The sequence below is a fragment of the Pundamilia nyererei genome, unplaced genomic scaffold, assembly GCF_000239375.1.
Source record: "Pundamilia nyererei isolate P.nyererei 1_Seehausen unplaced genomic scaffold, PunNye1.0 scaffold00015, whole genome shotgun sequence".
Classification (NCBI taxonomy): domain Eukaryota; kingdom Metazoa; phylum Chordata; class Actinopteri; order Cichliformes; family Cichlidae; genus Pundamilia; species Pundamilia nyererei.
The window spans coordinates 2,268,525-2,280,256 of record NW_005187416.1 but is presented as its reverse complement, the minus strand read 5'-3'; the positions used below and the strand labels follow the sequence as shown (position 1 = coordinate 2,280,256).

The 11,732-nt window shown below is 40.1% G+C and overlaps 1 non-coding gene across 1 annotated transcript; it reads left to right on the top strand.

Moving 5' to 3' along the window:
• The first annotated feature begins 8,820 nt into the window (after positions 1 to 8,820).
• trnay-gua (transfer RNA tyrosine (anticodon GUA)) lies at positions 8,821 to 8,898 on the top strand. The gene is given in 2 exon segments: positions 8,821 to 8,857; positions 8,863 to 8,898. It is a non-coding gene; the product is annotated as a tRNA-Tyr (tRNA).
• The last annotated feature ends 2,834 nt before the right edge of the window (positions 8,899 to 11,732 follow it).

Below are 11,732 nucleotides of genomic sequence, written 5' to 3'. Positions count from 1 at the left end.
CACCCCAGCATCCTCCTCCAGAGTCTTTCTTCCTTCTTCTTCTTTCAGTTGCTCTTTCAGCCACAGTAGATCATCTGCCTCCATCTCACTCCATCCCTAGCATCCTCCTCTGCCACAACCACCCTCTGCATGTCCCCCTTTACTACATCCATGAACCTCCTTTAGTGATCTTTCTCTTTTCCTCCTGCCTGCCATTCTTTGCTCATTGTCCAGCATATTCAATTCAATTCAATTTTATTTATATAGCGCCAAATCACAACAAAAGTCGCCTCAAGGCGCTTCATAGATACAGAGAAAAACCCAACAATCATATGACCCCCTATGAGCAAGCACTTTGGCAACAGTGGGAAGGAAAAACTCCCTTTTAACAGGAAGAAACCTCCGGCAGAACCAGGCTCAGGGAGGGGCGGGGCCATCTGCTGCGACCGGTTGGGGTGAGAGAAGGAAGACAGGATAAAGACAGCATATCCTCTCTTCCTCTTCTACATATGTCCAAACCATCTCGGTCTTGCATCTCTAACCTCCAGTTCTCCAAACTGCTCAGCCTGAGCTGTCCCTCTTTTGTACTCATTTTTAATCTTCTCCATCTTGCTCATCCCCAAGGTATTAAGAGCATCTTCAGCTCTGCCACCTCCAGATGCTTTTTTCCAGCACCACAGTCTACAAACCATAACCCATAACAGGTCTCACCACCAACTTTTAAACATTCCTTTTCACTTTTACTGCTATCTTTCTGTCACAAATCATCCCAGATGCCCTGATACACCCTGCACTCTCTCACCATAGATCCCAGCGTCATCTGTAAACATCACAGTCCTTGGAGACTACTGCCTGACCTTATCTGGCAGCCTGTCCATCGCCTCTGTAGTGTCCAACAAATGTCATGTGCACAGTATTTTCACCACGCATACATACATTTTAGGAGACAGAAGTGAGCTGTCACAAAGCCATCAGTAATGTTGAAACCTGCAGTTCCTCCATTTGTATACTTGTCTTGATTATATCATGAAAGGCCCGGATATTGTTCCACATAATGAGCAAATTGTTACAAACACATTTTTCCTATTAATCCCATTAATCTTAAAGTGCTGATGAAACCTGAAGTATGTCTGATGAAACATCTGCGAAACTAAACAATCCCTACGGCTGACCTTATTACAAGCACTGACCCAGAGCAAATGACTAAGACCACAAAAGGCAGCAGTGTGCTTGGTGGTCTGATTGCATTGTTCTCAACAATAGTTGTTGTTCTCATTGTTGGAGACCTCAGTAGGAAAGATTATGGGCGTAAAGGGTTGGGTAGGAGTTTCCTTGAAAATGCCTGTGATTTATCACTGGGGCCCAAGCAGCATTCCTCAGGCTTGAGTTTATTTGACTGCACTTCTTGCCATTTATTCACCATGGCTGCAGACTATGTTCCTCGGGGCCGACATAGAAAGGTTTTACACAGTTATTTACACCTCATATTAGAAAATCATATTTAATGTTGCCACTTGTGAATTAATGATGTTTCCCTGTTTTTTGCCTCTGCTTTTGGTGCTATAACTAAGCTTTTTTTGGCAACTTTGGATGCAGCTGTTTTTGGGCAAACACCACACTCATAATCACCATTAGTAACAGATCCAGGTTATGTTCTAAGGGGAAAAAAAACAATCCTATTGTAGTGCCAGCCAGCTTTAGGCCAGCATGTGGACAATAAATGTGAAATCTGGCCCGACTCCCTGTTTCTCTCACAGCCTAAAGCCCAACATTTTGTCCTGCTTGTAAAACAAACAGCCAAACCCCAAACTGAGTCCACCTGAACTCTCAAAAACAATCTTCTTGGAGGGACCTCAAAGTAAGTTAATGTGCTCAAACAGCAGATGCAGGATGCATGATACCATTGTCCTGGGGTGTGCTTCCTGCTCCCATTTTGTCTCCTGCCCTTCTCAACGTTACAACACCACAGCACAAGTAATGTAGGACATATTTAAGCATCTCATCAATTCATGTAGCTACAGGACGTAGACAGTCAACTTTGACCTTTCCCATGGCTGGGGATGATAAATCAGGACAGTGAGCAGTGCGAGGGAGCAAGGGGTGCGATTACTGTGGATGAATAATAGGTTGCTATCTTCTTTCAGTTTACCAGTCGATGAGGCTCGACCTCATGGAGCAAGGCACAGCTAATCTCTGCAAAGGGGCAACATAGGCATTCACCTTTAAAAAAAAAGATACTCCCAGGGATGTTTTTATGATGTGAAACAGATGGAAATGGGAGTGAATCATCATTACTGGCAGACACTTCAGATTGAAACAGTATTTCCTGAGTTAGTCTCTTGAGGATGAACCAATAAGAAAGAAAAATAGGAACACAGCCACCTCAGTGCTAGTTTGGACCAGTCATGGTGCGATGTAAGCATATTTTAATAAGATAGAGAGCTAACCCAGCAAAAAGTTGAGAATCTACCCTGATTTCTGAGTTGAAAACTGGTGGTACGACTACAAAATCCGAGCCACAGGCAGATGAATGCTGAGGATGTTTCCACATAGAATAGATGCTTAAGTCGGCCTTTGCTGGAAAGTCATCCGCTAACACTAGCAAGTTTGGGTTGCAAGCTGCAGGCCACACATCTGCTAACCGGTGCTGAGTAACAGAATACTATAATAAAACGCCAACTTTAAACCTTATCTATGTCCAAACAGATGAATTATCTTTTAAAATCACCCATTGTACAGTTTTTATAATGGAAAAACTACCCAAAGCCTTTTTTGTACCTGGCTGTGAACATTTTTAGGAACTAAATAAACTGCTGTTTTTAACACTTCCATGTGTTAAAAATGAATGTTAGCATGACAAATAACGCCTCCGGTCGCTGGGAAAAAATTTGTATGGTTCCTGAAAGTCAGAAAGAGGGTGCTGCAACAGAAATTGTGATTATGATTGCTTTGGTCGCAGCTAGATTGCCGCAGTCATCTGGAGTTCGCATGAAAGATTATGACGATTTTGCAAACGCTTGCTAACTAACCCCTAAGCAGCAGTGAAACTTGAAAAAGTGTGACACTAACTGGAAACAGAGAACAGAAGTTGTGCCTTACCACGGAAACCAACATGTTTTGAAAAGGTGAAACTTTTGGCTTTGTAAGCAAACGGTCTCCATTCCCAGTTCGCAGCACAATCTTCACATTTTCACAACTGTTCAGGAAGTAGTTGCCAAGTGTTTGCAGACAAGTTGGTATCTTCCACAGAAATCTGCCAGCAACCAAAGCGACCACAAGGAGTTTTTTGGGGCAGCACCTCCTAGCAACCAATTTCATCTGGCAATAGCAAGCAACCACTCACCAACCAATCAGGGAGTAGACATTTTTCTCTAATAACTAATGATTACCTGGAGTCACTGACCGGGTTTTAGGCCTGCTAGGCTGGAGCTTAAAGACTAACTTCACAATGACTATCAGCAATCTCCTATGACCAATCAGGGGATACCGAAACAACAAGTAGTTGTCAGGTTGTTGCGACTGTTACTGAGACATAAAATTTCTAATGCATTTGAGAGCTGGGACAACCTGACATCTGAACCCTCCCTTGGAAAGTTGGGGTAAATTTAATCACGTCTTGTAGAGCAGTTGATGGGAAATGTGCAAAATGTTCAAGAAAGCTTGATAAATGATATGAAACTTTCAATTAATGCTGTAAATTCATGTATTTCCAATGACATTTTTATGTCTAAGCCAACAGAGAATTCAGGCCATTTCACAGAGTTTATCAAACTACGCAAAGTTGGAAACTGTGATCTCACAGTAATGTATAGATTATTTACAGGCCAACCTCCATATTTCCTTTGAAGGAAACACAAAGATCTTTTTTGTTTATCTGTAGCAGATGGTCAGACAAGTCTTGTTTTCTCTTTCCACTTTCTTTGCGATTGTTCATCAGTGACTAAGCGAGGTGCCCTTGCTTTGATGAAGCCGCCCCCTTGCAACAGAGTTGTTCTGATCTCAGCGTGATACGCTATGATAAACACAGGGTCAATTATGACTCAATGCCCGGTCACAGAGGAGAGGAAAAGTGACTGAGGTCTGCTTCCAATTTAGGAACCAAAAATATTTTCCGTAGGCCTCCTGTGATTGCATCGCTGCTCATCTAATAAACAAGAGGTAAAAAAAAAGAAAAAAAGAAAACAACATGGTGGAATTCCACAAAACAGGAAGAGGAAAGGCCTTTGGAAGGAAATTATGCCTTTTGGGAGGATGGTACAGCTGCAAGAGTTGGCAGGAGCCCACCAGCGCGTTTTTTTGTCTTTCCGTTGTGAAGGGGCAAAGCTGGGAGGAAAACAGTTTCCCTCCGGTGGGTGTATGATCTCCCCGAGGAAGAGAAGCTCCCAGTGTTGTCTATTTTTTTTTTTTTTTTACTTTGCCCAGGAGAGGCAATACGGTGCTGGAAAAATAAACAGAGCTGCAGTGTGGTAGTCTCATTTGATTTCCCAGTGGCTCACTTATGTGGAGCCCTGCAAGTACACTCGTTCTAAGCCATTACTTCAACTTTGACTTCATTCTTAGCCTCTTCAGTAGTCTTGCTATTGCTCACTGATTACAAATAAACTGTGAGACAAAGTCTTTCTGTAATCGGGTCTCGTTTGTGGAGCTGGAAAGTGTGTTTCTTTTGACCTGTTTCCAAGGCCTTTTACATACAGTTGGTAGAGTTGGAGTTTGATATCCGAAGCCCCAGAAGTGGTTTTATGATTTACCCACGGTTCTTAAACTTGCACAAATGCAGGACTATGCAGAGGCGAAAAGGCTGAGGGTAAAAAAAAAGAGATATCAATGGAAAATAAAGTGCTGCAGGTAGGATATTATCACTAGAGCTAACTGAGGGAAAAACCAAAGGAACAGAGGACAAAAGAAAAGAAAAGAGTACAGCAACACAGGGACACAGGCAATGATTGGGAAACAAAACCCAGGTTGAAAAGGGAAGAAAAAACAAAGCCAGGATGTAAAAAATACAAAGAGCCACATAAAAAACTATCCTTCAAAGTAGCAGCTTAAACTGGCAAACATTAGGACAGAGAAAGGAGAACTGAAAACACAAGAGTACAAAACCAATAAATATAACAAGAACTGTGACATATAGTTTGTTTAGGCACTCGCGTTAACCCTTTCCACCATAATCTCGCTCCAAAGAGACCAGGCTGGTTTCGTTTTAAATAGAAAGTTTTTCCACTGTGGCATATTCAGAGATTATTGAGATGACTGTACTTGATGAACTTTGTCCACTCATTTCACTCGCATCAGATTTGGCAGAGCTGCGGTTGGTTGAATAATATCACTTTTTACCAGCTCATTTTCTTTATGACTTTTGTCGTTTACTCTCTGTGCTGCAATTTTTTAAAAAGGCTTAGAAGAAACGTCTCGGACAGATGATGTGGTATGATTTGGACTCCTTCTACATATTTACTCTCAGCCAACTTCATCTTGGTTTCCTATGTCCAAAGAATATTTTTTGTGTAACTGTGCAGGCTCCTTTAGATGTTTTCTGGTGAAATCTAATCTGCCTGTAACCAGTGGTTTGCACCTTGCTCTAAACCATCTTTGTTTCCATTCATAAAGGTGTCTCTTGATTGTAGACCCTGATAATTACACACTTATCTCCTCAAGATTTTCTTGAAAAGTGTTTTTCTTAACCATTTTTTGACCATAGAAATAATTCTATATTCCCTTTTATTAGTTGTCTTCTGTAATCCTTTGGTTACTTGATTTGAGCCTGTGAAAATGGGGCTCTGTCTATAAAAATGGGGGTAATTCTTAAACAGTTGATGCAAAAAGTTTGTTAAACCCCTCTAATTAAAGCTTAATATCTGCACTTCAATTGCTTCTTGATTGAAGTGTTTTCTGATGTGAAAAAGGGCACAATAATTTGTCCTGGTGTGATTTGACTTATAAACCATTTAAAAGTTCTTCGCTTTTAACAAGAACAATCATCAACCTATCCATATGTTGCTACTGACACGAATCATGGTCTCCTTTTTCTTGGGAACACATCAAATGCATGGAAAATGCTGTTTTAACCTTTTGAACATGGATATTTACAACCATTGAGACGCAATTTCTACGTAAAACATACAAAAATATTAAAATCTACAGGGAATAGTGTCATGAACTTTCAAATCCCTCGAGGATGTTAACTTTCCATTTTGGATCCTCTTTCAGTTTTCGGGCCAAAATCACAACTTTTCTCACAAAACATCTTGTAATGTAAAAGGCAGATCACCATCGAATTTGCTGTTTGCATTGGCTGAGTGTTGATGGGGTTCCCCTGATCATGAAGTGCCAGAAATGTAAAAAAGTGCCTGTTTCTTGGAATCAGTAGGAAAAAGGACTGCCTCAGATTGTGGAGCCATTCAGTTCAAGTATTCAGGTACACAACAGAAGGGCTGCACTTGTTTATTAAGTCAATGAGCAGATGTAATTTTCCCCACGTAAACACAGTCTAGACAGTTCCAGATTCCAGATAAAACAGATGTAGATTACAGTTGGAGTTTCCTGTAAATCCAAACTCCTCACAGCAAATAAGCAACCTCTTACTCACAAATACAACAAAGAGGGCCACAGTGGATTTATTCACAAAACTGGATCTTTAATATATATTTTCTGCTTAAATAACCTTTATGTTTCAAATTATTATTTGGATATAAATATTTATGTCTTCGTCCTTTTGCATCTCCCAGCCTTCCCCAACCTCCTAATGAAAGTATAAAAACAACGGCTTAGCACGAGACACTCAACTTAGACTGGATATTCTACTTTAGCACTTGAAAGACTTTAAATAGCTTCACGGTGTAAATCAGGACAGTGTTTAAGTCAAACACAAACACCAGAAAGTTGACAGACTAAATAGAAGGATAACCAAAGCCTGTGCCAACACGATGCCTCATTATTAACACAAAAGCCAACGTCTAGCTGTGATTTCTGCGTTGACAGAGATAAAGAGGCTTTTTCCCCTTTGACATAAAACAAGATGGCCCTGTTGACAACTTCCTGTACCACCCTGGACAGTAAATTAGGTTGAGTAACTGCGTTTCTCTCTCCTGGTGGGAATAAGGGGTGGAGGGTCTGAGTCACTGAGGGTAAAAGCTTTCTTTGGACAGTTAAGATAAAGCTGCTCGTGCTGAACAGCCTTTTCGCAGTTCCAGAGACTTAATCCCAAAAGTAAACTGAGGAAGAAAGCTGAGGTAGTGAGGCTGGGAAAAGAGCAGCACTATCGAGTTAAAGGCCTTGGCTCTGTAAATTTAACTGGAAACTAAAGGCAAAATAATAAAGTTAGGTTTAGCCCTCGGGTTTCTGGTTTAACTCCAGCTGAAAGGATGTGTTTTGGGGGGATATTTTTCTGTTTGGAACAATATAAAGGCAGAGAGGATAACTTTAAGTCTGAAATGACAGTTATCTTTGGGACTCTGGAGAGTTTTCCTGTAGTTAGCCTTTTAGGATGCAGGGATTAGCACAGATTCAGTATAAAGAATAGAAAAGTCCAGTTTCTGAAATGTTGAGCTGAGTGCCAGCTTTGTGAAATCAGATGTGAGTGAATCTAACTGTGTATGTGCAGTGTATGTTATCTTCAGTAGTTTACTGGCTAGCATGGAGGACCTCAGGTCAAAGGGCTCCATAGGCATCGGCGTAACTTTGTGCTGAACATTGGGGGGGGGTCAAGATCTCTGTCTAAATAAAAAAATAAATCTGGGTAAATTCCCAGATGATTAAACATGCAACTATTTTGTTGGTAATAACTGAAATAAAGAAAATCAACAGCCTATTTATGCAAGATAATTCATAATTTTACTGGGGGGGTTATATTGGTTGGGTCTGATTATTGGGGGCGTCATAACCCCCCTGACCCCCCTGGAAATTACGCCCCTGTCCATAGGTTGCTGGAGCCATTTGAAGGTTGGTAGCTTTTGTAGGTGTCTATGATTTTTAGAGATGTGAAAGCAGAGGAAGTGACTTTATTTCTTTGAGTTTAGCTGCAGATATTCTTTTCAGACCAGAAGTCCATAATCCTCAAGCATTAATGCACTAGGCTATTATATATCAGACAGATTTATTTTCATTTGGATTTCATATTTGGTGCTGTCCTGCAAAATGTTTTGTGGACAACCATTTGTTTTTAAGGTGAACAATTTCACCACTCACGAGCCCTTTGAAAGTGGATCTGGTAGAGTGTACGACTGTGGGTGGCTAACACAGGAATCTTTAGATTGCTGTTGAAAGAAGAGGCTTTTGTGTGCACATAAGAAGTTATAGAACGACAATATCTTGATCAGATTTTCAAGAACAACGACGATCTGCAGATCTGTACTAACTAGAACGATGACGTTGCCTTATCATAAAGATGATATGATGTATAGAGATGTGAAAGAACAACTGTAACTCCACAATGACAGTTACCTTTGAGACACAGATTTAAAAAAAACCCTTCAGATACACTAATATATGATATAGCACAATGGCTGCACATATACATATATTATTTAATAGTTTGATTAATATTTGAAGGCGGTTGATCAGTCCAACAAAGCAAATTGTGGCATCAGTTTCTGCAACCTTAAGTTGAACAATTCAGTTGATTTCTGTCGGGATTCTTGGCAGAGCAGATAAACTGACTTGTAGTAAAAATACAGATAACTGCAATCCTCTAGCCACAGTACAGCAGTCCACTGGCAGCACACATTGTTTTAATTTGATTAACATTAAGAGGTAATTATTGAGTCCTGTAAATCTTTGGTTCAACAAATCAAATCTTTGGTAAAGTTCCTGCATCTGAAACTTGAACAGCTGAGGCATGTGTGTCCTTTGATAGCTCAGTTGGTAGAGTGGAGGACTGTAATAGGCATCCTTAGGTTGCTGGTTCAACTCTGGCTCGAAGGACAAATGTGCTTGTACAAAGAGAGATGACGTTACAGGAGGGCGATGCCTCTGACTGACTGGAATGATTAATGGCTAGAAAAACCATGAGGAATTGTCATCACTATGACAGAAAGTTTGTGGTTTTTCTCTATTTAATATTCAGAGCCAGATGTTCAGTCTTACATACTTGTGGTTAAGCATGAGTTTCTGCATCCAAATCTTGAGTAATTCTACACCTTATGCACCCTTCAGAGGACTAGGTGAGAGAAACAAGTATCCTTAGGTCATTGGGTCGATACTGGCTTGAAGGGGTGCCTTTTGTGTGTAACTGTATGACATGATGGTTAATGAGGGCGATGTCTCAATCTGACTGGAACGAACAGAAAATCTAGAGGTGAACTGTCATCAGTATTTACTCTGACTGAAGGTTTGAGGCTGGCTTTGCAGTCTTGCAAAATAAATTTATGCATCCAAGGAGTGAACAGTCCAACTCCACACACACCCTTTAGTGGGAGGACTGCAGGTGGGAGAAACTGGTATTTTTAGGTTAAAATCTTGTGTGTCTGCACAACATGAAAAAATGCAGAGACTCTTTGGAGTTTTCTGTAGGACAAAAATCTATCAGAATACTAGAAAGATTGTTATTACTGAGCTGCTGTAGGTGATAAAGTGGAACACTGTAGGTAGAAACAACAGTCTGTGTTCACGTTTTGTGTCTATACAAACTGGAAAGGTGTGAAGGCAGAAAAGACTGTTGCAGTCAGTAAGCTGTCAGATAGACAGGATACATAAAGAAAGGAGGTAGCCTTGGAATGATATCACGACTGTATTACAGAGTGGAGCACTTTAGATAGAACTAAATGAGTAACAAAGATGGCTAACAGGAGGATGACGGTTGTCCTGCAAATTCAACTAAATCGTCATGAAAATAACATGTGCAGCCAGTGCGACACACACCTTTCTATGATCACCAAGCAGTGGTAGAGTGATATAACCTTTGTATACAAACTCGTTTTGATTTAATATTTGGAGCCAGCATTCCTACAAAACAAGCATCAGGATGGTAAAGCATCATGCTCAACATTCAAAAGCTGAACAACTAAGGTGAAATTAGGTCTATATCTCCATCACAAGGAAATGAGTGACTGCATCCAAGACTCAACCAATTTAGCATTTCATATAGTCTTCAACACTTCTGCTCGACTGGTGGAGGACTCCTGTTAAAGGAGGGTGATGTCGCTGTCTGACTGGAATGATTGATGTGTAGAAAATTGATTAATTTTTACTGTCATCATTCACTCAGACAGAAAGTTTGTGGTTTGCCTTTCAGGCTTGCAAAACAAACTTCCGCATTCAAGAGGTGAACAATTCAACACCACATGAACTCTTTGACAGTTCAGTTGGTAGAATGGAGGCCTGTAGTCGGGCTCCACGGGTATCCTTAGGTTGCAGGTTCAACTTTGGCTCACAGGGAGTGGCAGGAACCTAGCATTATATTTTTTTTAAGTTTTGATTTAATATTCAGATTATTTTCATTGCAGACTTGCTGTTAAACATCAGTTTCTGCATCCAAAATAGTTAAGTATTTCATTTTGTTTTCAACACATAAGCATGGTCGGGTGGGGGGACTGTAGGTGGGTGCTTACTTGATGAACCCTGGCTATTTGAAACCTGTCACAGTGGAAAAGCTGTAAGACTTCCATTCTTTTCATTTTTAAGTCCTGGAGATAGAAACTTAGTCTTGCTCTTTGATGGTGTGGAGGACTTTAGGTGTAGGATCTATGGTTCAAAGGAGGGTCTTTGTAGGAGTAAAAATCACGTTGAAGTACTTTATGAACATTTTTGGTTGGCTTTTCAGTATTGCAAAACAAATTTGCACATCCAAGAACTGAACAATAGCTCAGTTGGTAGCATGGAGGACTGTAGATTGATAGAAAGATGATATCCTTAGGTCACTGACTCAACTAAAATTGAAGTGCTTTTCCATATTATCGTATTTTTGATATAGAAGCATGGTATTAAATAGACTTTATAGGTATTGGAATATATTAAACTGCACAAGGTAGCTAATAAAGTGTTCTGAGAGAAGCATTAACAAGCATTCAAGTTCCTATTTTTGTTACCAGAGACAAGCTGCTTCCAGTCGTTGTGCTAAACTAAGCTAACAAACTATCTACATTCTCCACAGGCAAAATCGATTATCTCATCTAACATTTAGAGACAAATCAAAAACATTTTAACCAGGTCATAAAAATCCCAAGACTCTTTCACCAGATGTATTTAAGGTCAACAGTCTCTGGTAAAAAACCATATTACAATGCTTCAACATGAAGGACAGATTTATTTATACACATGGTGACAGCAAAGAGGAAGATTTAATGATCTAATCATTAATAATCGTGTTCCTTTTATGCTACAGAGAAATATCACTGCTAATTACAACACATACTGGAATTCACCCCTTTGCTTTGATAAGGTTAGAAATTTCCCACTCCACATAAGCTACCCGAATGCACCACTCCAAATTGAAACCAAAATACATGCAGCAACATCTGTCATGTTATCGACAACAATTCACACTTATTTAACCAATGTATCAAATATAAAACCTGATAAGTTGTTCATTTCATGTTCTGGCTCAAGGTAGCTGCCTTTGGGAACATTAACATTAAACATTAATTCATCATATATAGAGAGCAGTATATAGGCCTACTACTTAGTCTCTGTGGTGGGTAATCATCCTGTTTCATATCCACAAAGTCAGAATTAGCTCGCTAAGCTCATGGTTTCTGCTAATCAGAGCTCTTTTAGCTCATGTCACAAGTTTACATGGTGTCAACACAGACAGTATAAAA